This window comes from Schistocerca piceifrons, chromosome 1, assembly GCF_021461385.2.
Source record: "Schistocerca piceifrons isolate TAMUIC-IGC-003096 chromosome 1, iqSchPice1.1, whole genome shotgun sequence".
NCBI lineage: Eukaryota > Metazoa > Arthropoda > Insecta > Orthoptera > Acrididae > Schistocerca > Schistocerca piceifrons.
The window spans coordinates 345,204,402-345,232,352 of NC_060138.1; the positions used below are offsets into that span (position 1 = coordinate 345,204,402).

The 27,951-nt window shown below is 41.8% G+C and overlaps 1 protein-coding gene across 2 annotated transcripts in view; it reads left to right on the forward strand.

Annotated features, from left to right (window-relative positions):
• Positions 1-1,721: 1,721 nt before the first annotated feature.
• LOC124783948 (glutathione peroxidase-like) overlaps positions 1,722-27,951 on the forward strand; it is a 115,336-nt gene continuing 89,106 nt past the window's right edge. The window contains exon 1 of one of the 2 annotated variants that reach the window (XM_047254060.1): positions 1,722-1,865. The gene's annotated coding sequence lies outside the window, so the exon portion shown is untranslated. The remainder of the gene's footprint in view (positions 1,866-27,951) is intronic. The other variant, XM_047254062.1, reaches the window with a different exon arrangement.

The window sequence follows — 27,951 nt, forward strand, 5'->3', positions numbered from 1 at the left end:
GATGATGACTGATGACTTAATTCACTAGTCCCTTGCACTGACACCCTTTGTTTCCTGTTAGTGAGGTATGACTTGAATCATTTTGCAGCACTGCCCGTGACACCACAGAATTCTAATTTATTTAAAAGGATGTTGTGGTTCACACAATCAAATGCCTCTGACAAATCACAGAAAATACCTGCTGCTTGTAACATGTTATTTAATGAATTAAGTACATTTTCACTGTAGTTGTAAATAGCCTTCTCGATATCAGAACCCTTCAGAAATCCAAACTGTGTTCTTGACAATATGTTATTTGTGGTTAGATGGTTGAGAAGCTGCTGACAACACCAGTCGAGTCGATAAGTCTATGTTGTGACGTGAGTGGAAGATGGTCTAGAGGCGTGCGTGCCCGAAGTCCCACTGCTGATAAACAGTTCACAACAGTAAGTATTGGCACACCTGGGCTCACAGGCCCTCTTATCTGTGCTGTGTAGCTGTGTGATCTGCCGCTGCAGCCCTTACAATAGGACAGTCCTGGTGGGCATTTATGCTGTGACAATGTCCAGAACATCATCCACAGGTGTAGCAATTTTCCGATCACATCCCTTGAAAAGCCACCATTTGTCCCTTTTCAAACAAGCTCATTTGGCTATAGGAAGCGAGGGTGCATGTCCATGGCCCGGTTGCCTGCTTGGTTCACAGGTTTGCACTGCATTGAGCCTTCTGGCTGGTTTTTTTTTCCCCCTTTATTGTGATTTCATTCCCCTGCGCCATATGTCAGGGGAGGGATGTCAGCGGCACAATCCGCCGCTCTTCAGCCGAGTGACATGACAACTAAAACAAGAATAAAATGCTACATATATAAGGCGATAAAATAGGGGAACATAAAACAGAGTAACGGAAGATAATGGAGGTAAAGATACACTGACAGGAAGACGTTCATGGGGGACAATTAAAAAAAAAAAAAAAAAAAAAAAAGGCACCATAAAGTTAAAAAACACAGCTGACGATTCTTAAAACACAAAGAAGACACTGAATGCACATGCACAGGTTAAAAGTCGGCCACAGTATTAAAAACACTCCAGAAAAACACACTCAAAACCCACATGGAGCACACACGGTGAAGTATAAAACTGCCAGGTGAAACTAGCCGAGGGAGAGGTCAGAGAGGATGGAAAAGTAAGGGCGAGTAAGGGGCAGCAGGGGAGGGGGCAGGATGAAGAGAGTAAGGGCGTCAGCAAGTGCACCAAGAGGCAGGAGACAGGTGGGGCAGGAGATGAAGGGGGAAGACAAAGCAGGAGGGAGTGCAAAGACACTGAAAGGGAGCATAAGAGAGTGGGGGGGGGAGTAGGAGGGGAAGCCGCTCAGGAGAAGGGAGGGGGAGGAGAGGGAGCCCTGAGGAGGAGGCAGGAAGATGGGGTTAGAGTTGGTAGGAAGGGTAGATGTCAGGGCGAAGCTCATCATCCGGGACCTTCTGGCTGTGAGCATTTCTCATTAAATTGTAGACACAGATGGTGCTCTGGTAGCTATGCCACTACGCTATCTGTTGCCGGACGCAGCTGAAACCGTTATCAGTGCATCTGCTATCCCTCAGGTCGCATATGCCATCACCGGATCAAAACTGACGTCCTCTTTCCGCATGTACTAATTTTTTCCGACAGTGTATTTAAGACGCCGACGGTTGGATATGAGAGATGCGCGCCGCGTCAGGCGAGAGCAGAGGGCAGCGCTGCTGCTGCTGCTGCCCCCCCACGCCGGCCGTGTGACGGGGCCGTTATAAGCTCGGCGGGGCCCCGCCAACAGTACTCAGCCGGCGGACACTTGCCGTCGTCTCACCGCAGCGCGACGAGCGTCCCAGCTAGCTGACACAGCCGGACGACGCCGTAAGTACGCTCACTGTACGCTGCTAATGCACGGCGCCAACATTAGCCACGCACCTGCTGGGGTTCCTTTCTCTATGCTGACGTTTCAGTTACATGGTAACGAGAGGAATCACTCAACTTTTTTTTTATACAAATGAAGTCTGAACTCAGTCACAGTTAGTAACGTATAACCCATGCTGTATTGGTCGCGTCCGTTATTTTATTTTAAACTGTCAAGTTCTACAGTTTCATTCGCGTTGTACATTCGCCTGGTGAGACCTACATTTGAACTTGTCACCTCGCGAACCTGACAAAACTGCAGGACTCGTAACAATGTTGCCTTCCCGAGAGTTTTTCTGCATTAAAATTCAAAATTTTCTTCTGAAGCTAAGGCCTCAAAACTCATCATACTAATAACTGTAAATTTTTGTGACTGGTTGTGCTCGTTAAAAAGTGTTATTGCTGCCTTTACAAATGTTCAAATGTGTGTGAAATCTTATGGGATTTAACTGCTAAGGTCATCAGTCCCTAAACTTACACACTACTTAACCTAAATTATCCTAAGGACAAACACACACATCCATGCTCGAGGCAGGACTCGAACCTCCGCTGGGACTAGCCGCACAGTCCATGACTGCAGCGCCTGAGACCGCTCTGCTAATCCCGCGCGGCTGCCTTTACACTGTTGCTTAATTATATTTAGCTTAGGCAATTTGGTCAATTCTTATCCTGAGACGATAATTTATACCATTTTTGAAGATCTTTCACAAAATGTATGCTGTCTTCTCGCAGTTTTAAAACTGTGTGGATCACCACCAGGTGGTAGCAGACGTACATATATTGCAGAGATGCACAACCCGTCGTGATCGACCGGTCGATCGCCACAGTTTTATGAATCGAACTTCCAGTACCTTTGAAAGAAATTTGTTTAACTAAAATCTTTTTGAAAATAGCGCCTATTTGACAATGAGTGTTTCGCACCGTATTTGTAGCTGGTAAAGCTCGCGACAAGTCACAGTCTTTCCTTCTGCGTTGTGCACTGTAAATTGGCGCGATGTGAGCGGGGGTTGCGCTGGTTGAGAAGAGCACCCAGGGCTTGCTGCGGGACTTGATTTTTGGCTAGCACTGCTACAGAAATTAAATGTGGGAAGTTGTGCTTGAATACCGTCAGAAGTGTCAGACCAACAGACATCACTGGATCAAGAAACTTCAAAGAAATATACAGCCAATCTGACAGCATTGAAGATAGAGTTTGAAAACCGATTTGCTGATTTCAAGCCAATGAAACCTATACTAGCTTTCATACCTCAAGGCCGGCCGGGGTGGCCGAGCGGTTCTAGGCGCTACAGTCTGGAACTGCGCGACCGCTACGGTCGCAGGTTCAAATCCTGTCTCGGGCATGGGTGTGAGTGATGTCCTTATGTTAGTTAGGTTTAAGTAGTTCTAAGTTCTAGGCAACTGATGACCTCAGAAGTTAAGTCCCATAGTGCTCAGAGCCATTTGAACCATTTTTTCATAGCTCAACTTTTCCGAAAACTGTCAGTGAAAGATATTCCATGTAAAGTAAGTACTCTTTTGTCTCGTAGTTAGACTGAGCAAGACAACGAAATAATTCGATTTCAGAATGACGTTTCCTTGAAGTCAGAATGCAATTAAGACAACTTTTCTTTTGGGAATTAGTGAGCCTAAAAACCTACTCTAACACTGTAAAAGTAGCGTGATACGTTTTATCGTTTTTTGGATCAACTTAGCTATGTGAGGCAACGATGAACACAGTAAAATCTATGTGTAGAAAGAAACTGACCGATCCTCATCCTTCAGACTGTGTAAGGTCGGGTGTGACAAATTATTCACCAGATTGTAATAAACTTGGCAATGATATGCAAAAGCCTAGTATCTCATAAAACTTTTTTCAACTTTGTGAAGGTGTATATTTTAATTTTTTTTCACATGTGTAATATCTTTCAATTTGAGTAGCAAGGCTACAACTGTTGATGGAGAGAGAAATATCTGTTATGTTATCTGTGTAACTGAAATGTTTAATTTTGGCTATGGCGCTGTTTCGTGCTAAAACCTTTACGAATATTTAACTCAGAAGATGCCTAAATGGACTAAGTGGCGTGTAGTAGACTTCATGTCTAAAAAGGTTGACCACCTCTGATATATTGTGTTAAAAAATAGAGCGTACTGCCATCTGATGAAGAAACATCAATGAATAACAGCATTGTTTTTCTAAAAGAAATGGTGTAAATAATTGTGACTAGTTTCTGTCTTACTGGTTTCTGTCTTCATTTCATTAATAAATTACCTTTGCATCTAAACAAAACATCAATGTATTTAGAGGTTTTCATCTGGATCAGCGTTTCATTTTCTTTCAGCTTTACATCAGCATGTAGCTGTACAATTATTAATGCCTTCTTTTCGTTCGTAATTCCCCATTTGGCTGGATGCTGGCTATTTTATACAGTTTTTTCACCTACAATGCTTTTTGAATCAATTTTACGTAGTTAGAAACTTTCTTCTTGTCGCTTCCTGTTTCTGGAGACAAAGTTTAGATGATCGGATTGGAGCCGCTCGGGTGCTCTTTTCGATACCGTTTGCACTGTCGTGATGCCTGACTACATTACAGCATTACGTTTGAATCTCTGATTCTTCAACTTCTCTCGGAGCAATTCATGATGGTGTAGTTCATGGGTGAACGGCTGGACATCAATGTTCATCAGCGCATTTGATGATCGCAACGTGGTCGCGCGCCAAAATATTGTGCACGTGGGACACAAGTCTGGCCGTCCACCTGTTAATTATTTCGTCTCGTTTGAACCTTTCAGTTCGTTCATAATCATCCGAAGTTCAGATACCTGTTTCAGAATTGACTAGGTGTCCTAATTTCGTCTTCGGTGATGATTGAGCAAAATGCTTAATTTAAGCTATAAGATTTTCCAATGTTGTTTTCAAAAAATTTTGTTAATTCCAAACAAAAACAGTAGTGTCTCATGCTTTGAAGTTTTTCTCTCATATTTCTTTCGAATTCAGGTACGTCTTCAGTTTCCCAAATAACGTGTGAACGTAACTACTGCGGTAGCGTTCTCGCTTCCCGCGCGCGGGTTCCCGGGTTCGATTCTCAGCGGGGTCAGGGATTTTCCCTGCCTCGAGATGACTGGGTGTTGTGTCGTCTTCATCATCATCATTCATCCCCATTACAGTCGGAGGAAGGCAATGGCAAACCACCTCCGCTAGGACCTTGCTTAGTCAGCGGTGCGGGTCTCCCGCATCGTCCCCTACGCTCCTCGGAGTATGGGACCTCATCATCATCATCATCATCATCATGATCATCATCATCATCATCATCATCATCATCATCATCATTTTACACAAACACGGCATAAACGGATATAAAACAAAACTTTAAGAATAACCACAAACTAGTAAGTAAAATCAACTTTAGATATGTTAATAGCAGTAGGAAAGAGATACTGAAGCGCTTTTACCCATTGAAGAAAATGAAGCGGCCTTTACGGTTTAGCACTTCGGTAATTGTTTGTTATTAATAAATATGGTACCGCTTATTTACACTAAGTGTTGGATTCTTAGCCGGCCGCGGTGGTCTCGCGGTTCTAGGCGCGCAGTCCGGAACCGCGCGACTGCTACGGTCGCAGGTTCGAATCCTGCCCCGGGCATGAATGTGTGTGATGTCCTTAGGTTAGTTAGGTTTAAGTAGTTCCAAGTTCTAGGGGACTGATAACCACAGCTGTTAAGTCCCATAGTGCTCAGAGCCGTTTGAACCATTTTTTTTTTTTTTTGTTGGATTCTTAGAAGATTCTTGACTTTGCTCATCTACATCTACATCTATACTCCGCGAGCCACCTTACGGTGTGTGGCGGAGGGTACTTATTGTACCACTATCTGATCCCCCCTTCCCTGTTCCATTCACGAATTGTGCGTGGAAAGAACGACTGCTTGTAAGTCTCCGTATTTGCTCTAATTTCTCGGATCTTTTCGTTGTGATCATTACGCGAGATATATGTGGGCGGTAGTAATATGTTGCCCATCTCTTCCCGGAATGTGCTCTCTCGTAATTTCGATAATAAACCTCTCCGTATTGCGTAACGCCTTTCTTGAAGTGTCCGCCACTGGAGCTTGTTCAGCATCTCCGTAACGCTCTCGCGCTGACTAAATGTCCCCATGACGAATCGCGCTGCTTTTCGCTGGATCATGTCTGTGCTTTTAAATGCCGATAAAGGGCAGTGGAACTGTCGGTCGTTTGAATTAACCGTCGTTCTTGACGAAGAGAGGTTAGTAGTTCTACCAGTACAGCACAGCGCACAGCGACACGAGAGCTATAGAACAGTAGAAACATCAGGCTTTCAGATCAATGCTTGTTTTTCGAGTGGAATTGACAGAATCTACCTATTCAGTGCTTTCAACACGGGTTTTGCGTCTACAAAACAGAATTTGCGAAAAGTGTTACTCTTTCGCTTTCGTGTCAAGAAATATGCTACGCAAAGTCATCGTTTGCCATTGGAAACGTTCAGAGAACATGCGCTGTCTGAAGCAACGTGCAAAGATTGGTTTCGACGATTCAAAGACAATTATTTTGAAGTTAGTGACAAAATGCTTGCTGGTCGGTGCCGTGTGTCGTGGGCTGCTTATATCGGCTCGAACGGTGAACGCTGAACACTATGAAGCACAGTTACTCAATCTGAATCGCGCACTTAAAGAGAAACGCCCGTAATATGCTCAGAGATATGACACAGTTATTCTGCTTCATGACAATACCAAATCACATGCTGCAACCCGAGTGAATGAGACTTGAAGGGATTTCGATGAGATGTCTTACACTACCCACTGTATTCACCAGACCTCGTCCCTTCCGATTACTATTTGTTTTGGACCACGCAGCATGGCCTTTCTAAACAATACTCTAAATCTTTTAACGGTCACTAAAATTGGCTCCATTGTGGGTCACCTAAAAGGAACCGTATTTCGCGGAATCCATTTGTTACCCAAAGAAGACTACTTTGAGTCATTTATCTTGCACCGTTCTACAAAAATAAACATGTATTTTCTGTCCAACAAACAGCGAGAATCAATTTAAGTACCTAACACGATATATCAGTGTGTTGCCTTCGCTTTCTTCATACGCCATAAAAGTGAAGCAAAGCACTCTACTCCACTAAGAGTTCTTTTAAAGCACATTCTATCCAGTTTTTGAACTGTAAGGAATGTAGCTGATTAATGATAGGACGCTTTGTCTGTTTTTGTCTTGTTGGACGTGACGACAGACGTGTATTTACAACGGATGAACAAGTTTTGTTTAGCAGTTGCGCTGCATCATGACAAATGACTGCATCTTTCTTAAGAAAAGACCGTCTATAGTTCCTGTTTCATATTGGCACATATTTGTCAGAAAATTCCGCAGAAGCTAGTTAGCTAGTTGGAGTTACCTCTCGTACAGTAACAACAGAAATTTCTCAAAGAGTAACAGCAACGAATGATTGCGAGTGACAGACGTAATGAAAAACAGTTGCCAAGAAAAAAGAAGGAAAAGAAGGTCTTACGCGTTCAAAGATAGTGAAATGTAAATGGGAGATAAGTATGAGGAGAGCACTGAGGAAGGTCGAGGTAGAGGGCGAAGCGCCACGATGACATTATACGACCGACGAGGATGCAAACAAGGTCAATTGGGAGCTATTAAGGGAGTGATTTGAGCGGGAATGGGGCGTGAGTGGTTGACCGCACCAACGACGAGCGTAACACAGTGCATTAGGCCACAGAAAGTTTTCTTTTCTGTATGCGGTAACACTTTCCGTGATCTGTCAGGACCCATATCAGGGGACATGGAAAGTGTCCAGACTTACTTATTAGTCGCCTAATACCTATGTGTGTATAATTTTAATCAAAGCTAAACGAGCCCACATTGACAGCGCTCACGCCAGTTACTAAAAAACGAAGGTAGGAAGATTTAAGAGTTTAACGTCCCGTCGACAACTGGTTTATTGGAGACGGAGTACATGCCCAGACTGAGGGAGGATATAGGCTGCCCTTTTGAAAGGACCCATCCTGGTATTTGTCTAAAATTATTTGGAGGAAACCAACGAAAAACCTAAGTCTTTATGGTTGGACGGAGATTTGAACCTCCGTCCGCTAGAATGTGAAGAATCCACTGTCTTACAACTGTGCCACTTTCCTCGGCAGCCTAGTTACTGCCTTAGCTAAAGTTGATTCTGATTCCGTAAAAACTCTACGCATCTTGTTGACTGTTGTTACGTCTCAGAAAAAATATTTTTGTTGATATTATGGAATTTTTTTTATAACATTAAGGGATATGCCCGTAATGCATTGCATTAACTTGTTCCTTGATTCATTATAAGAAGAAGAATTTATGTTGATTTCTTCTTGCTAATAAAAATCACACGCGCAGTGTACTCCCATTATCATCAAGAATGATAAATGCTTTAAATGGCTCTGAGCACTACGGGACTCAACATCTGAGGTCATCAGTCCCCTAGAACTTAGAACTACTTAAACCTAACCAACCTAAGGACACCACACACATCCATACCCAGGCAGGATTCGAACCTGCGACCGTAGCGGCCACGCGGTTCCAGACTGAAGTGCCTAGAACAGTTTTTTTTTTTTTTTTTAATCTCAGTTTCTTCGCGTCGTTCGTTGCATCTGCTCGGGGCGGACCCGTTTAAGTTCGACGTTGATCGGTTAACTCGGTTTTTTTTTTTTTTACCGTGCTAGCTGAACCGCTCGGTCACACCGGTCGGCATCAAGAATGATCCAAAAGTTCATTGAAGGAAGGGATAGACGTAACATTAAGAATGATACAAAGTAAACAGAAGATAGGCGCAGATATCTGCAAATCCTGTTGGTGACTAAGTCAGTGAAGACGTTTATGAAACTGGAGAAACGCAGTTACTACGCACCAAACGGTCCCCTTCTACCTCCTGTGTGTCATGGTCGAATACAGTTTCTCGGGCAGAACATGATTCAGATCCACTGATCTGCTAAAGAAATTGCTTTTGACGCAAACAGGTGCTGACTTGTTCAGTAAGTACTTTGTATTCGCCTGCCCGCTATAGTTGGGCTATGGTTTTCATCGAGGTTCAAAAGCACTACGAACTGCATTCACTCCAAATTTTAACAACGTGTTTAAAATTCTATAAATTACCCAGTAAATTAAGAGACAAATAAGCCGAAGCCATCTCCTTCCTACAATACATCAGTTACGCACCGATTCACAATCTTTACTGGAGAGTCTCTTAGCGCATGGTGATTTAAGATTACAGTAGTTATTTCATGGTGTTATCGTCGTAGCACCTCTTTATACCACAATTAATCAGCTGTACTAGTGATGGGGCGTCATAGCTAAGGTATTGGGCTTATCGGATAGTCTAAATTAACGCTAGACTATCCTAATGTAAGATCTCTATCATTTCCTACATCGCTTCATGCGAATAGGGCCAAGGTTGTTGTCCTCCAACTGAACTGGTGTCTCATCTCTAAATATTCGACACGGACGAGAATTGGAATGCAGTCTTCTCCCATTTTATTAGTAATTTTTGGCGTCAATACACTTCCTTCCTTCACTTTTTTGGAAAACTTTTTCTTTCTGTGTAGTTTATCGCTTGGAATAAAAGACATCTGTTTTCCAAGTTTCAGTCTCTCCATTTCTCTTTTTGTCAATTTTTTAGAACCTGCGTTCAAAGTATATGTTATAGTACACACAAATTGAAGTTATTAGTAAAATGACAATATTCTCACCTGATTCCGTTTGCGATATACTGGGAGAACAATAAACTAATACGTTAACAGATTCCGAGGAAGTTCGTAATGTAATATTTTTTTCCTCGCTTTGTTAGGAATAATTTGTCGGTTTTCTTTCGTCAGCCGTTTGTTGCATATCTTAATTAAAACCTAGCGGAGGTCGAGTGTTCGATTGCTACCTCGGACATGGATGTGGGTGGAACATACACTTTATGGAGTGTCTCTTCTGCAGATGGTTCAAATGGCTCTGAGCATTATGGGACTTAACATCTGATGTCATCAGTACCCTAGAACTTAGAACTACGTAAACCTAACTAACCTAAGGACACCACACACATACATGCCCGAGGCAGGATTCGAACCTGCGACCGTAGCGGTCGCGCGGTTCCAGACGGAAGCGCTTCTGGGGATGTAGAATGCAAATTAAAAGTAAGCAGATTCTTCGATACAAGTAAATGCAAATGCCTGAAATATGTGAGTAAAAATGCGGAGATTTCCTCAACGAAAAACGGCCGAATAAACAGATTCCAAGGTTGTGATTTACAATAAATAAGTATATATCACACATGTGCAGTTTCCTTATTGTGTTACACAGTAACAAGTGTTTTTTCATTACTTTCAGCGTGTTACAAGTGCTGGTTTATCATTCTAAAAAATTATCTTCGATGAGAACTGTACCACCGTACTGCCTTCATCGGATAGGAATATTTTTACTTTTGTATCAACAAAAAGTTGAAGTTTGGTATACCGGAAAATACATATGCATGAAAGTGGCATGACGTCCATAAAAGGAAAGCGTTTTTTATGTTTGCATGTTTTATTCGGAGATATTACAGTGAGTGTCTTACAAAAAAACATTTGATAGGCAGTTCGCAGAAAGTGTGTTATGAAGATGGGAATTTACACAAATTGTACGCTAATGGCGGTTCATCGGTAGCAGAGAAAGTGAGCGAAATGAGGAAGGTCCAGGGATTTCCCCGTTATTTTGCAGGAGTAAATATGTCTGTTTGCAGAGAGATTCCCAGTGAACCTAACTTTCACCAGGAAACACAGAGATCACGGTTACGGCAAGTATAATGCAGGAGACTGGTACGTCTTGCCTCTAGGCTGATTACTTCGTTGTCGTACAATTTGATTCGCATTTGTACTGCTGCCGTTTAGGTACAATAGTCTTACCATTTCTAAGGAAATTGAGATATTTCTGGCCTTAGGTATTTCGAAATGAAGGGAATGGGTAAAATAATAATCATACACCTAATATAGTAGAGGGAATAACTTGGTTTTCATTTACCTGAGAATCGAAGCTTTGAAACTCTGAATGATTATCAATATTGTTCGGTGGCATTTCGTGTAAGGAAACTGTTCTGTTTGCTTGAGAGATCGTTTTTCCCAAACAGATTAACCTTTTGGGAAACCTAAGGGAAACGTTTCATTTCGATCCCACTCTCAATGAAACAGTCTTGGTCATTTTCTTACATGTTCGTAAGAGCATGGTCATCTCGAAACAAGCTGTTCCCTGAGAGTAATAATGTCTGCCCATTGAACAACCATGATGACGTAGAACGGCTATATAAGCCTTATCAGCTATCTTTCAGTGTGGCGATAGTACCCACTGCAAATCAAGGAAAAAACCCTCACAGAACCACCATCATGTTCCACTATTAGGACCCACATATTTTTGCTTCCCGTAGTGTTTACGCATTAATTCCTGCGATTGGAAACAATGTAAAAGTAGACTCGCCAGACCAGACTGCATTCCCCCTGGGCGGTATTGCTTTCAATAAACCTTTGAACTCGCCTAGTTTATAGTACGTTTGGCAGAAACAGTTCTACTGGGCGAGGTGGCGCAGAGCTAGGACACTGGGCTCATATTTGGAAGGACAGTGGTTCAACTATGCGTTCGACCATCCAGAGTTACGTTTCCCGTGATTTTCCTAAACCATTTAAGGCGAATGTTCCAATCCGAACCTGCGCCACGACTCTAATGAATCTGTCATCGACGGGACTTAAACCTTAGTCTTCCTTCCTTCCTTCCTTCCTTCACTGTGGTGCTACCATGAACGGTTTGTTCGTGCTGTTGGCGCAGGGTGTTTTCGTTCAGACTGGCTTCTCAAAGCGTATACAGGATGGGCCGTAAGTCAACTGTCAAAAATACATTTCGTGTAATAAAACTAAATAAACGAAAATTGAAATTTATTATCAATACAAAAACACGTGTAGAGTTCAACGAAACTACGAAAGATGCTGAAAGTGGTTTCCATGTTGTTCTTAGCAAACATTGCATCTTTTCAACAACGATTTACAAATTTTGTCCCAAAACTTACCGGATTGTATTTTTCAAATTTTGTCCCTTCAAATGTTCAACATTTTTTAGTATACTTCAGACTGAAAAATCCATGGGTGTGATACCTAGGAAGCGTGGAGGCCAGTCTCTTCTGCCAAACCATTCATCGAAGTATTAATTTACACAGTCTCTCGTATTAATTCTAAAACGCGGGGATGCACCATCTTATTGACATATCAACTTTTGCTTAGCAGCGAATATTTTCCAATTCTAACAACACTTCTTAAAGCATATCTAGCTAATTTACAGAACTGATAGTACCGTTAAAAAAACAGCCCACCGCTGAAAGTCCCTGTCTGTTCCCTCACACCAAAAGAGTGTAACACTCTGTCTCCATCGCCACGTAGAAACCGCGTAGACACAGTTGTGTCTGTTCACTCTGCCATTCACCTTAACAGACGCTACGTCGCTGCAAAGAACGATTTTGTAGAACAGGGGATCGGTTTCTTGATGGATTGTGTACAACTCGCAAACATGGCGAGGATTCGATGATAATTAGGGCAGGCATGTAGTGGTATTCCGTGGGCCCCATGGTTGCTCTTCGAGAGTGCATTACTGCCACGGATTAAGTGACCGTTCTGGCTCGACGGGTTCGTCCCTTAGTACAACGTTTGTTCCCCAACGGCAAGGATGTGATACAAGCTCGCATTGTCCAGGATTGGTTATGCGAGCATCAGGGTGAATTGTTACACCTTTCCTGGCCGCCACAGTCACCAGATCTCAATGTTATTGAGCCTTTGTGGTCTACTTTGGAGAGTATGGTGCTTGATCGCTATTCAGCTCCACCATCGTTACCTGAACTTGTCAGTATTTTGCAGTAAGAATGGTGTAAGATTCCATTTAAAACCATACAGGATCCGTATTTATCCATTCTGAGGCGACAGGAAGCTGTTTTCGGTGACAAGGGATTTCCTACATCGTAATATATTGTGTATTTGCTGTTTCCATATTTCTGTCCAAATCTTGTTACACTTAGTTATAACAGAAAAACAATCGCCAGTTCGTTACCAATATCAGGAAACAGGCTCCGCAAATGGGGGTCATACCGTGGTCTCCATTTTATTTTCTCCCAATTCTGTGTCAGTAATAGAATTCTGGGTATATGATCATGGCATACTGTAAAATGTTCCATCATTTCAGCACTAAGGTAAGCGGTCTTAATCAGTGCGAAGAAGAAATGCACATCACAGAGACAAGTTGTCGAGCAGCGTTGACCCACACACCTTGATCGGGAACCGGTCCCAGCTTTCGTGCTGGCGGGAGCGTTGACCGAGACGACTTTGAGCGGCGGTGAATGAATGAATCGAGAAAAACCAGCGGCTTCCTTCGCATCAAAACCAGTCCGCCAACTTGAATCGGAGCTCTGCCCTGCCCCTCTACGCCTGATTAGCTATTCGCCATCTCCTCTGAAACCTGTTCTGTCGCGTTGGCGCAGGTCAAACACCTGCTGGCTTCGATTACCTCCGATCAACGGGAAATAGAGAACGCACATGATTTGAACGAGGGCAAGGAGATTCTCCTCGGCCTGGCAGTGAAGCTATTTCTAAAGCAAAAAATCTATTTCTTTTCCCATGTAGTCACTTTTTAAGTCACAGCAATTTGCTCAGCGGTCTCCAGTGATTAAGTTCCAGTTCTAAATAGTGATTCGAAATGTCTGATAAAGGCCGATGTACATCTTTCGATACTTCTTCTTTGAATCTGAAACGTTTTCCGGATGCAAATTTGTGGGGATATCTACAAGCTGAAGAACGCGAATTCTGGTGAATAGGGGATGTTCCGACAATTCGTTCTGACAATTAACAACAGGAAATTTATTCTTCAACGATTGCAACTGATTTAAAATTTAATAACAAAATATAATGAACAGCATACTAGGTTAATAAATTTGATTCTTTCTAAATTATTAGAGTACCAAATGTATACCCTGAATATATAAGTTTCACCTTGAACGAGTTATATGAATTAAGGTTCAGTGTGGTGACCTTTCTTTACTGTTTCATTTCATTTACCGAACCTAAAGCAATAAATTCAGCTAAATACCTAGGAATTACAATTACGAACAACTTAAATTGGAAAGTACACATAGAAAATGTTGTGAGGAAGGAGAACCAAAGACTATGTTTTATTGACAGAACACTTAAAAGATGCAACAGATCCACTAAAGAGACAGCCTACACTACGCTTGTCCGTCCTCTTTTGGAGTACTGCTGCGCGATGTGGGATCCTTACCAGAAAGGATTAACGGAGTACATCCATAAAGTTCAAAGAAGACCAGCGCGTTTTGTATCATCCAGAAATGGGGAGAGTGTGTCACGGATATGACACAGGATCTGGGGTTGACATTAAAACAAAGGCGTTTCTCGGTGCGACGGAATCTTCGCACGAAATTTCAGACACCAACTTTCTCCTCCGGATACGAAAATATTTTGTTGACGCCGACCTACATAGGGAGAAATGATCATCATAATAAAATATGCGAAATCAGAACTCGCACGGAAAGATCTGAGTGTTCTTTTTTCCGTACGCCACTCGAGAGTGGAATAATATATAATTATTGTGAAGCTGGTTCGATGAACCCCCTGCCAGGCACTTAAGTGTGATTTGCAGAGTAGCCATGTAGATGAAGATGTAGATTTCATCCAGAATTTAAATTTGTGTATTTTGGTGTAAGGTCCATGTCCACTGTTTCACTGTTTCCCAAATGGTTCTAACGAAAGCAGAGGCCAAGCATTAGCATACTGCCAGATGCAGCTGTATATAATGACTGTGCAGGTGCTATACTCCGGATAGTGTTATATAAGCCTTTCGTTCCTTCTGAACTATCTGTCTGTATTTTTCTGTGTCTGATGTGGACTTTCTTAATTATCAACGTCACCTTTATGCTTGCAGTATATACACTTTTCTCTTGCAATTTCCATTAAACAACCTCACATAATATTTACATACAGTGATATCGAGAAATTGAAGCTTTAATCAAAGCTCAGATTAAACCAAAATCTATCCAATCTGTCCAGTTATGTTCCTAGAATGTAGCTTGTTTACTGGAATTCTACCAAAAACTGTTCTATACTCCTAGATATTTACTGCGAAGCGGTAATTGTTTTTCGGTATCCTTGCCCACTCGTAAGCAAAAGAGCATGACCTCGCTTCGGAGAGATGTTGTTTTCATATATGTCAAATATTCACTATGTCCTTTGTACAATTCTGTCAAAATGTCGTCTCCTTGCCTTGCCCAGTCATGTTGTTGTTGTTGTTGTGGTCTTCAGTCCTGAGACTGGTTTGATGCAGCTCTCCATGCTACTCTATCCTGTGCAAGCTTTTTCATCTCCCAGTACCTACTGCAACCTACATCCTTCTGAATCTGCTTAGTGTATTCATCTCTTGGTCTCCCTCTACGATTTTTACCCTCCACGCTGCCCTCCAATACTAAATTGGTGATCCCTTGATGCCTCAGAACATGTCCCACCAACCGATCCCTTCTTCTGGTCAAGTTGTGCCACAAACTTCTCCCCAATCCTATTCAATACTTCCTCATTAGTTATGTGATCTACCCATCTAATCTTCAGCATTCTTCTGTAGCACCACATTTCGAAAGCTTCTATTCTCTTCTTGTCCAAACTATTTATCGTCCATGTTTCACTTCCATACATGGCTACACTCCATACGAATACTTTCAGAAATGACTTCCTGACAGTTAAATCAATACTGGATGTTAACAAATTTCTCTTCTTCAAAAACGCTTTCCTTGCCATTGCCAGCCTACATTTTATATCCTCTCTACTTATCAGTTATTTTGCTCCCCAAATAGCAAACCTCCTTTACTACTTTAAGTGCCTCATTTCCTAATCTAATTCCCTCAGCATCACCCGACTTAATTAGACTACATTCCATTATCCTTGTTTTGCTTTTGTTGATGTTCATCTTATATCCTCCTTTCAAGACACTGTCCATTCCATTCAACTGCTCTTCCAAGTCCTTTGCTATCTCTGACAGAATTACAATGTCATCGGCGAACCTCAAAGTTTTTATTTCTTCTCCATGAATTTTAATACCTACTCCGAATTTTTCTTTTGTTTCCTTTACTGCTTGCTCAATATACAGATTGAACAACATCGGGGAGAGGCTACAACCCTGTCTTACTCCCTTCCCAACCACTGCTTCCCTTTCATGTCCCTCGACTCTTATAACTGCCATCTGGTTTCTGTACAAATTGTAAATAGCCCTTCGCTCCCTGTATTTTACCCCTGCCACCTTTAGAATTTGAAAGAGAGTATTCCAGTCAACATTGTCAAAAGCTTTCTCTAAGTCTACAAATGCTAGAAACGTAGGTTTGCCTTTCCTTAATCTTTCTTCTAAGATAAGTCGTAAGGTCAGTATTGCCTCACGTGTTCCAGTGTTTTTACGGAATCCAAACTGATCTTCCCCGAGGTTGGCTTCTACTAGTTTTTCCATTCGTCTGTAAAGAATTCGTGTTAGTATTTTGCAGCTGTGACTTATTAAGCTGATAGTTCGGTAATTTTCACATCTGTCAACACCTGCTTTCTTTGGGATTGGAATTATTATATTCTTCTTGAAGTCTGAGGGTATTTCGCCAGTTTCATACATCTTGCTCACCAGATGGTAGAGTTTTGTCAGGACTGGCTCTCCCACGGCCGTCAGTAGTTCCAATGGAATATTGTCTACTCCGGGGGCCTTGTTTCGACTCAGGTCTTTCAGTGCTCTGTCAAACTCTTCACGCAGTATCATATCTCCCATTTCATCTTCATCTACATCCTCTTCCATTTCCATAATATTGTCCTCAAGTACATCGCCCTTGTATAGACCCTCCATATACTCCTTCCACCTTTCTGCTTTCCCTTCTTTGCTTAGAACTGGGTTTCCATCTGAGTTCTTGATATTCATACAAGACGTTCTCTTATCTCCAAAGGTCTCTTTAATTTTCCTGTAGGCGGTATCTATCTTACCCCTAGTGAGATAGGCCTCTACATCCTTACATTTGTCTTCTAGCCATCCCTGCTTAGCCATTTTGCACTTCCTGTCGATCTCATTTTTGAGACGTTTGTATTCCTTTTTGCCGGTTTCACTTACTGCATTTTTATATTTTCTCCTTTCATCAATTAAATTCAATATTTCTTCTGTTACCCAAGGATTTCTACTAGCCCTCGTCTTTTTACCTACTTGATCCTCTGCTGCCTTCACTATTTCATCCCTCAAAGCTACCCATTCTTCTTCTACTGTATTTATTTCCCCCATTCCTGTCAATTGTTCCCTTATGCTCTCCCTGAATCTCTGTACAACCTCTGGTTCTTTTAGTTTATCCAGGTCCCATCTCCTTAAATTCCCACCTTTTTGCAGTTTCTTCAGTTTTAATCTACAGATCATAACCAATAGATTGTGGTCAGAGTCCACATCTGCCCCTGGAAATGTCTTACAATTTAAAACCTGGTTCCTAAATCTCTGTCTTACCATTATATAATCTATCTGATACCTTTTAGTATCTCCAGGGTTCTTCCATGTATACAACCTTCTTTCATGATTCTTAAACCAAGTGTTAGTTATGATCATGTTGTGCTCTGTGCAAAATTCGACCAGGCGGCTTCCTCTTTCATTTCTGTCCCCCAATCCATATTCACCTACTATGTTTCCTTCTCTCCCTTTTCCTACACTCGAATTCCAGTCACCCATGACTATTAAATTTTCGTCTCCCTTCACAATCTGAATAATTTCTTTTATTTCATCATACATTTCTTCAATTTCTTCGTCATCTGCAGAGCTAGTTGGCATATAAACTTGTACTACTGTAGTAGGCGTGGGCTTCGTATCTATCTTGGCCACAATAATGCGTTCACTCTGCTGTTTGTAGTAGCTTACCCGCATTCCTATTTTCCTATTCATTATTAAACCTACTCCTGCATTACCCCTATTTGATTTTGTGTTTATAACCCTGTAGTCACCTGACCAGAAGTCTTGTTCCTCCTGCCACCGAACTTCACTAATTCCCACTATATCTAACTTCAACCTATCCATTTCCCTTTTTAAATTTTCTAACCTACCTGCCCGATTAAGGGATCTGACATTCCACGCTCCGATCCGTAGAACGCCAGTTTTCTTTCTCCTGATAACGACATCCTCCTGAGTAGTCCCCGCCCGGAGATCCGAATGGGGGACTATTTTACCTCCGGAATATTTTACCCAAGAGGACGCCATCATCATGTAATCATACAGTAAAGCTGCATGCCCTCGGGAAAAATTACGGCTGTAGTTTCCCCTTGCTTTCAGCCGTTCGCAGTACCAGCACGGCAAGGCCGTTTTGGTTATTGTTACAAGGCCAGATCAGTCAATCATCCATACTGTTGCCCTTGCAACTACTGAAAAGGCTGCTGCCCCTCTTCAGGAACCACACGTTTGTCTGGCCTCTCAACAGATACCCCTCCGTTGTGGTTGCACCTACGGTACGGCTATCTGTATCGCTGAGGCACGCAAGCCTCCCCACCAACGGCAAGGTCCATGGTTCATGGGGGGTGCCCAGTCATAGAGAGTGCATAGTTCATTACGATAGTTTCGAGCATAACGCTGCACGCTGAACAAAGTAAAAACCAACGTCCGTTTGCGCTTCAGGGAACGACCTGATATACTTTGAACTATACTGAAATATAATTCAAGAAGTGCATATATCTTAGTGGACTGTCATAATTTAACTTTCTTCTTGATGAGCCGTTTTGAGTTAAGCAGTCGAAGAATTGTAGTATGTTCGGTGCTGACCTGACGGACTAACAAGAAACAATTTTTTCCTTTTCAGTATTGCAGAAATCATTTCAATAAATAAAAGAAAATAATGCATCAAAAAGAGAAAAAACTACATCCCATGAAGACAATATTTCTTTAAGCATTTGATGTCTCTGCTGTTCGGTCTCAAGATTTCATCGTGTGATTAAGGTGGTGGTGGTGAAATACAGTCATGCAATAATAATGTTACAAAAGGAATAAGACAATGTTCATATAATGTAAAAAAGAGAGGTAAACACGGTTTAAAGGCCTCTGCCATATGATAAGCAACGGATCTCATCATAGTTACTGAAGGACTACAGTATATCTACCGTTGATTGGAAAATTTCAAAGACCTTTCATTATTCTGGCAAATACGAAATCTGTGAGTGCTGTTCGTTGTCAGCTTCTCTGAGGTCCATTGGCCGAGGACTTGCTGCCATCTGATCACATACCCTGATCAGTAGCCGTGTGTTGGCAGCACTGCAGGTCATATACGCTGGTTAAGTGCCGCTTGAGTCACGAGCGCCTCCGCAGTCCTCTATTTGTGAAGGACGGGCGCGCACTGTAAACAGGACACAGGCTCACACCTGCATCATGAAGACGTGTTTCATTTTAGAAACTAATCACGCCAGTTTTTATTAATCCAAAGCAGCAGCACGTAGGTCAGGATTTTCTTGCGTCTTCCACAAACTGTTATTAACACTATGATTTGATTGCACCATTTTGAACCAAATTTAAAGAACATGCTGATCCTAAGTTCTATGAAACCTACATACTTCTTGCATATTATTCATTTATAGGACGTTACAGGATGAATAGTTAATATTTTAGGAGATTGCAATATAGACTAATTCAAGAACAACATTCCATATAACATGTGCTCACTTTTTTATCTGCTATAGAGACACAGCTATTAGAATGCAACCCAAACCAAGTACTCATAAGAAGTTCAAATAATTAAGTTCAAAGTTGATATTAATAAATGCCACCTTCAACGTCAAATGGTTCAAATGGCTCTGAGCACTATGGGACTTAACATCTGTGGTCATCAGTCCCCTAGAACTTAGAACTACTTAAACCTAACTAACCTAAGGACATCACGCACATCCATGCCCGAGGCCGGATTCGAACCTGCGACCGTAGCAGTCGCGCGGTTCAGGACTGAAGCGCCTAGCCTTCAACGTCAATGTACTTTCGAATTATCTTGACGACAGCACAGGTAGCTCCTCTGAGGTTCTCTTGGTGTACTTTTCCGAAAGCAGCACTGTTCGTAACTCAAATAGTAACTCTTGCGTTTTCTCTTTCTTTCTATTCGTTTCAACCTAAAATCTGAAGGCGTGATACATGGAAATCTTGTTGGCCAAAAAAGTGACCATTTCCGTCTTTCCATCATCCGGGGAGTGTTAGGATTGGGTGACGTGTCAGCTGACGACGAGTACATAGAATGTGCAGAGGCCTCGTCATGCTGGAATAACATACACGTCCTTGTAGCCAAAGGAACCTATTCCAATAGCGCTGAATGCTTGTCTTGAAGAAAATTTAGATAACGGGGCCCTGTATCACGAACACTAACACAAGGATGCTCAGTCAACTGATTACTTATCGTACCATACCACACATTTACAGAAAAGCGTTCTTGAAGATGCGTCTCCAAAAAAGACATGTGGATTTTCGGATTGCCGATGTGAGTTACGAATGAAAGTGTCTTCATCAGTAAACAGTCTAATGGGATTAATCGGCGATCTACAGCACTCTTGTATTTGGAACAACGAAACTCTGAACAAAACAACAAGTAGAATTTCTGCAAGTGCTTGTTGAGGGACTACATTCTAACAACTGAATGTCTTTCATTTCATCCTCACTCTTTTCATTTGCACGTAAAGATGAAATATGGCTGCTGGAACAGCATCATCCTCACGCACTTTCGTGAAAACACGTGTAACACTCTTGAATCTGGCACTCTGCAGTTAGGAAATCATCTATCGCATTAAATGTGATTTGAGACTTTCTCGGCGTATTCCATTCGTGAAATCTTCTCGGGTGATCAGCCGAGTAAAGGCGTCGTCTTCTCGCAACGTTTCGAAGGGTTTCGTACCCATCATCTTCGTTTGAAGATGATGGGTACGAAACCCTTCGAAACGTTGCGAGAAGACGACGCCTTTACTCGGCTGATCACCCGAGAAGATTTCACATCTATCGCATTCTCTACAAGCAGGAGCAGCGTTTCCATTATAAAACCACTGCACAAGTACCATATCGCCATTTTTAAATAGTGCAGCATGTTTAAACGTTATAGAAGAACTGTCTAAAAAATCACAATCACGGCTGAAAAATTAAATTATACAAACTCAAACAACCGTTTCACAACCTGAACTTGAAAACAAAAACGACAATCGATAGCAATTGGAGTACCAACACTCAAAGTGAACACGTATTTCTGTAACCAGTATTACTTCTGGAACTGATTAAGTTGGACGATCGTTACAGAGTGGCGGATACGTAAGCGGGGTGCGCGCCGCCCCCTTCGAGGCCGCCCCCATTGTACCCGCGTCAGCCCCGACAGTCAGCCCGCACGCTATTCGTTCGTTTGTTTGTTTCGTCAGTCGATTCGACTGAATCGAATTATCGAGTGGTTGTACTTTCCTATACAGCGCGCACGTCCGCGTCATCTCATTTTATTCCTTTCTGTCTGGCACACAGATAGCTGTACAAAATATTTGCTTGGCTATCTGCATCTATTGCTACATCAGAAAGAAGTTTTTCAACAGTGCGACGTACAAAGACAAGGCTGAGGTCGACAATGAAGGAGGATCGACTTAATGGCTTAGCTCTGTTGAACACTCCTCCTGACATTGATTGTCGTATTGACGATGTGATTACCCATTTGCCAGAAAGAATAGGCGCATAGAATTCATCATTTAAGGAAGAGAACCACAACTGTAACCTTTTTATATCATACTATGGCATTGTGCTGTGTATGTGAATAACCAGTTTTATTTAAACTTTCTTAAACTTTGCACGCGACTATTTTTTATTACGCTAAAAGTAAAGGTAGCTCAAGACACCACTAGCGCCCCAAAACTGAGGTTTTTCTTTATCCGCCACTGTCGTTATATGGGATGTTTTATTGAAATTGTTATACACTACCACCCCCTAAAATACGTACCATTCCTCTTGCAATATTATTTAGATGAATGTGAACTGTTCAGAATGATTGATCTCCAGAAAATCTGTTTTTGACACCGTGACATACCGGCTTCCACGCGTAATTGCGACAGCGGTAGGGATAAAAGAGCATCGTTTGCTGCGACTGGTGGGTAGTGAACCACACAATATGATCCCAACTCGCGACGTCCGCCATCTTATGATCAAAGCCGAAGGAGCAGTACAGATTCTTCCGCAATGTTGGAAAAGGCGATTGAGCAGTTATGGACGAATCTGCGCAGAGTGTTTCCATTGTTCAGGAACAAAAAATGCCTCAGATTAAACGGCGTTATGATGTGCTATTCGGCAAAATATTATGGGGGGAAAAAAAGAGCCCAGCTAGGTGGCGCATAGGTCAGACACGGGCTCATTGGATAGAACAGCAGTTCAAATCAACATCCGGCCATCTAGATTTAGGTTTTCGGTGAGTTTCCTAAAGCGATTAAGGCGAATTCCGGGATGGTTCCTTTGAAAGGGTACGACCGATTTCCTTCCCCATCCTTCCATTCTTCGAACGTGTGCTCCCTTCTCTATGTAGTTCGTCGTCTACTGAACGTTAAACCGTAATCTGCCTTCCGTTTGTGTAAAATACTTTTATAACCGCTACCAATAACTAAATAAATAGTATATTTTTAAAACATCTTATTTTTCGTTATCGTTACAGGCTCGAACATTTCGTTCATCCTAAGAATGCTGCAATACAGTTACGTGACGAACTATTTATCAGTTTCTGAGCGTTTACACTGCCATGATAGTAATAAAACATTGACGTCATTTCCGAAAACATGCGTTTTCTTTTAGCACTTGGATACCGAACAACTCGATTACACACTAACGCCAGAAGTATTAACACGCGCTATGAATGCATGACAACTTTTAATACCTATATTAGTGCACACAAATTTTAATATGTACTACCAGTACAACGTGAAATCAGGCTGTTCAGTTTCACAGTCGTAACATCGACCCATTCACTCGAAACATCTGTGATGGTGCTGATAGCAATACACACAACAGTGACAAGCGAGTCTACGATGTATTTAGCGTTAAATGGAAAGTGCATGTTTTCGGAAATAAGTGGGATATTTTTATTGGCATTATGGCGCTGTAAACACTCAGAAACTGATTAATATTTCGTCTTACACATGCATTGTAACCATCTGATGTAACGCCGGAAATGCATATCCTCCTATTTCCATCTATTGTACTATTATTTTTTTTCCTTGTTTTGTTACCTCAAGATATGACATTTCTGTCTCTTTATATATTGTAATTGTTTTACTATTTGTATATATATATTTATGCATTTATGTCGATGTATAATTGGGTTGTTGTGTAAAGATTATTTGTATTTTTACGCTGGGTCTTGCCTAGGGAAAACTGCTATCGAACGATTACATCGATAGGTCGTGTGAAGAATCAAATTGTGTAGGATCTTTGGTAGTGTTAACTCTGCCGCGTGGAGCGCGGGGAGAGCATGAGGGAGTCCGGCTGGAGTAGCGAGTGGAGCAGGTGTGTTGTGTGTAGCTCCCGCGAGTTGCCGCGCTTTCGGGGTTTAGCAGCATGTAATTGCGCTCGACTTGCGATGATAGTTTCTGACATGGTGTCGCGGACGGGAAGCATTAGCTGGCGCACATCAAGAGCCCGTTTCGTCTGGTGACCGTGTTGAGAAGAAGGCGCGCCAACATCCAACTTCTGCAACAGCGACGGCCGACAATGAGTGACTGTCGCCACGTCCTCGATCGACGGCTTCAAACCTTCAATCAACCAACAAGGAAGACTAAAAGCACGTAAAGTTTCAGAACTGTATGGCAGACCTCAGCATTTCAAATTGTTCCATTTGCCTCGCAAAATTACAGCAACTTAGCATGAACCTTTGTTGCTCATTGTCCCAATTGCATTGCCAAGCAGGGTCCCTTCCTTTTCCGAAATGAACCCGAGTGTCGTTGAAATTCAAACGCCAGCATTAAAATAATATAATTAGATTTCACTGCTTTAATTTCAAAGTTCAGTTAAAGTATTCATAGCTGGCTACAACATTTAGATTACACGAGCACAAATTAAGAGTGCGAGTTTTGTTAGCATATTTTAGCTTACCTTTGACTGCAGCTCAGCTTGGTACGTACTATATTTTACTATTGTTAATTGTTCAGAATCATTTAATTCAAGTTCAAAGTTAAATCTCTTGTTTCTAAATTGCGTAGAGTCAAGTTGCTTTTGAAATGATTGTTGAGGTAGTCCAAGACTAACCGTATTTTACTGGAATTCGATGTGCTTCAGGAAGAAAGCTCACTATTAACTTCAGTCACTAAATTAACTTTCGATTTTCCGGTTTTATTAATTCTTTTGCTAAATTAAGTCAGAGTGTAGCGAAATTTATTACTTCTGACAAACTTTCAGTTTTCACACTACACGTGTCAACCTTCAGTTGCCACGCTTCTAGTGCTAATTATATGTGTAATAACCTTTCTTTTTCAGTTACTATAGTAATTGTCCTTAGAACTGGCGAGCGTGATTTCCCCCAAATCTCAAATATCTAATTACCGCTAGTTAATTGTTAACGTAACGACCGCACATTTACTTCCTTTATTAACTTTACCCCTTTTCAAAATTAATTTCCACCAGTTTCATTTGCATTTTTCCTTTCATTTAGATGTAACCCTTTCCTCCCTCTTTACCGACAGATTAACTTCGGTGACGATTGCTTTCCCAAATTTCCATTAGGTACACGCGGTTTTTTTTTCACTGTCATTAAGGTCGATAAGTGAGGGGGAGGTTACACTGATAAACAAAATGTTTGAAAGGTTAATGGCAAGCAATAATAAAATCTTTTAGACTTTTTTTTATTTGGTGACTGGTAGTCGAAATAAAACGTATTTTACCGTACAACCACGGAACGTGTAAAATATCATCCACCAACAAAACAGGTTTAAAATGTTGTGTTCATGGACGAGTCATGCTTGAACCCATCCTACACTGATCGACTCATACGTGTTAGACCTTGTCGTGGTGACCTAAGTTTGACAGGCTACATTCTCCGGCACCAAAGTAAACACACGTATTTCCCTTCGTATATAAGGACAATGTCCTGCCACATTTTATGAGGAATCTGTAAGCTTCCATCGTAAAATGACGGATACTATTGCTTCCTGCCACACGCGTTGATCCAACATGTTACCCATCGAATTCGTCTGGGATATCGTTGGTCAGTGACTTGTTCGGCACAATTTTGCAGCGACCACTGCTGATTCTATGGTATTCAAGCAGCATGCAGATAGATACCCTATTATCACATCCAAGATCTCTCTGATTCCACGCCATGTCGTTTAGAAACTGACTGCTGCACTTAGCGGCATTATACGAAATTCACAAAGTCATAAATCGTCTACAGTTTCGCAAATCTGTAATTTTTAGTGGTCTTTCATCAATTTGTGCAATAAATTTCAATACAGTCACATGTACACTTCTTTGCATGGCTATTTATCGAGCTATTTGTATATTACCCGTTCGTCTTTGCGTCTTCCCTAATTATATTTCATTCTTTCTGTCACAGCCGCACGAATAAAAGAAGCCATTGATCAAAAGCACTCTACTTATTCATGTCCATTTCGTGTCTCTTGGTAGTTCAGTCTGAATCTCATGTATACTTCTTTATGTTGCATTTTAACCAACTGTTTGTATATTATGTTAGTCTTTATGTCTCTGCTAACAGAAATATTTCATCTTTTCTGTTACTTCCACATTAGTCAAAGAAAGGGTGCCCTCAGCCTTCGTGCCCACTTCATGTGGGCTCCACATTTTCGTAAAGTGACTATTCCATAGCGGGTCGCACTTTTAACAGACAGTACGACAAGCGACGTCTTTACTTGAAAGAACTGTTGGGATCTGCATTTGCCATTATTGTACCTAAAGAGCTAATTAATATGTATTCATTAGTGTATCCATCAATACTTCACTTCAAATAACATTCCGAGTTTGTAGTCCACCGTGGAAAGTTCGTATTTACGCAGCTGCTGAGCAGAAATGTGACCTCTCTAGCACATTGATGTGGCCTGGATGTCTCCTATTAACATACCACCTCCTGCATATCCAAGTTCCTTGACATGCTGCGAGTATTACGAGATGAGCGTAGCTGCCTTGCGTAATGTCCGAGACACACATGTGGTCAGCCCGCGCGTGGGCGGCGTCAAGGCCGCATCGTCACACAAAACACTCGTCGTCGGCTCGATGCGTCACCGACGCACGCGTGTAACGCAAGCGCGTGGAGTACTTAACCGCATCCACTGCGTAGCTGCGCCTGCTTTGCCTCCAAATAGCACGTCTATCGCATTTACAATGCTGGCCAAAGAAATTTCACCACTTCGCTCAGAGAAGGCCTTCATTGCACCAAAAACAGCATTCTTTGCAAAACTCAAATGACTGCTAAGAGTTGGCAGAACTGTTATATCAACATCTGTAATCACTGATGTATTGTGGATAGGCTTTGCTCCTAGATGAACCCGAAATTCATCGGAAATATTTCGTAAGCTGCTCAGTGATATTTTCTGAGTATTTTGGTGTAAGGAATTCGTAATATGACGTGGCTCGTTAAAGGGTAATTGTATTTCGACCGGATTACAATGGCTTGGTCGTAGTGGTGCTGCTCCTTAACCAGCTCTCTCACCAGATACGACACGGATTAACTTCTCCTTATGGGGGACGTGTGAAGAACATAGTGAGACTCTGGTACCACAGCCAGTTTACCTTGCTATTCGGATTGTTGCTACCGCGGAAATGTTGCGTATAAAACAGTGGATGGTGCGTCACTGTAGACTCTGCCGTGACTTTGGTAGTCCACATTTTCAAGAATACCTGTAATGGAACAGTTGTATGTTTGGAAAGAATAACCTCTCAGTCGAACTGCCTATGTACAATGACACTGTTTGGAAAATAATTTATTGCCCAACATAATTATACTATTTCAAAGTTAAATGACACTCAATTGACAGTGTGGTTCCAACAGTGGTCGGAGGTAACCACGCCATGTGTTTTAAAATCTGACGATGGTCGACGACGGCCGAAACCAGTCATTTCGCTTTGAAATTAGTGTAATTGCGCCGATAGTAAATTATTTTCAATTGTGGGCTTGTTCCTTGCACTACATATACTGACATATTAGATTGAACCCACTGTGATAGGAGTCTACGTGTTTCGTCTGTGCTTGCAAATTATATCCTTTTCCACTATTCTGAAAGATAATTGCGGTATCAAACGGATTAAATCATAACTAAATTGTAAAGGGATACCGGAGACCACAAATTCCTTATACGTAAATACTCTTAACAATCGCAGGACAATCACAGAAATGTTGTCGTTTGAGTTTGGCTCCACAATGCATACCGACTGAAGGTAAGATTTTCTGAGTTGTTAGGCCCGCCACATTACTTTACAAACTTTTTCAAAATACGATTCTTCGAACTTTCTGCTGGGATCGTCTCCAATAATATTCTGGTAGGCGAAAATTGGCGAAAAATCAGTGTCGAGTCCACTTATAATTCTTTCCACAGCTTTTTTGATGAAGTGGAGTTATTAAAAAATCTTCAGGATACCATGGGTGAGCCGTCATCTTTGGGTACATACTAACCGTAGGAATTGAAACAGATCAGAAATATTATCAAAATATTATTGTTTCGATGTTGTTAAGATTGCTTCCTGGTAATTGTTTATGTTCCACGCGTGCTATGGTTGAGTAGCTGCGTCCTCGATGGTGGGAAATCACGAAGCCAGAAGCCATTAGCTTCATCTCTGTCAAAAACGCATTCTAAAGAATGAGATTCCAGTTGCTTCCCGGGCTTTCCTTCTACAAATATTGCATTCTTTGGCTAGCACTCATACATTATTAAACATATAATCTGGCCTGCTACTCCGTTACCCCAGAGTTCACATTCCGTCTTAAAAGTGTGTGGCTTTAGCGCTCTATAACGCGTTCTTTTAAAACACGGTCATCCCATGACGAACAGCGTACGCTCTTCAAAATAA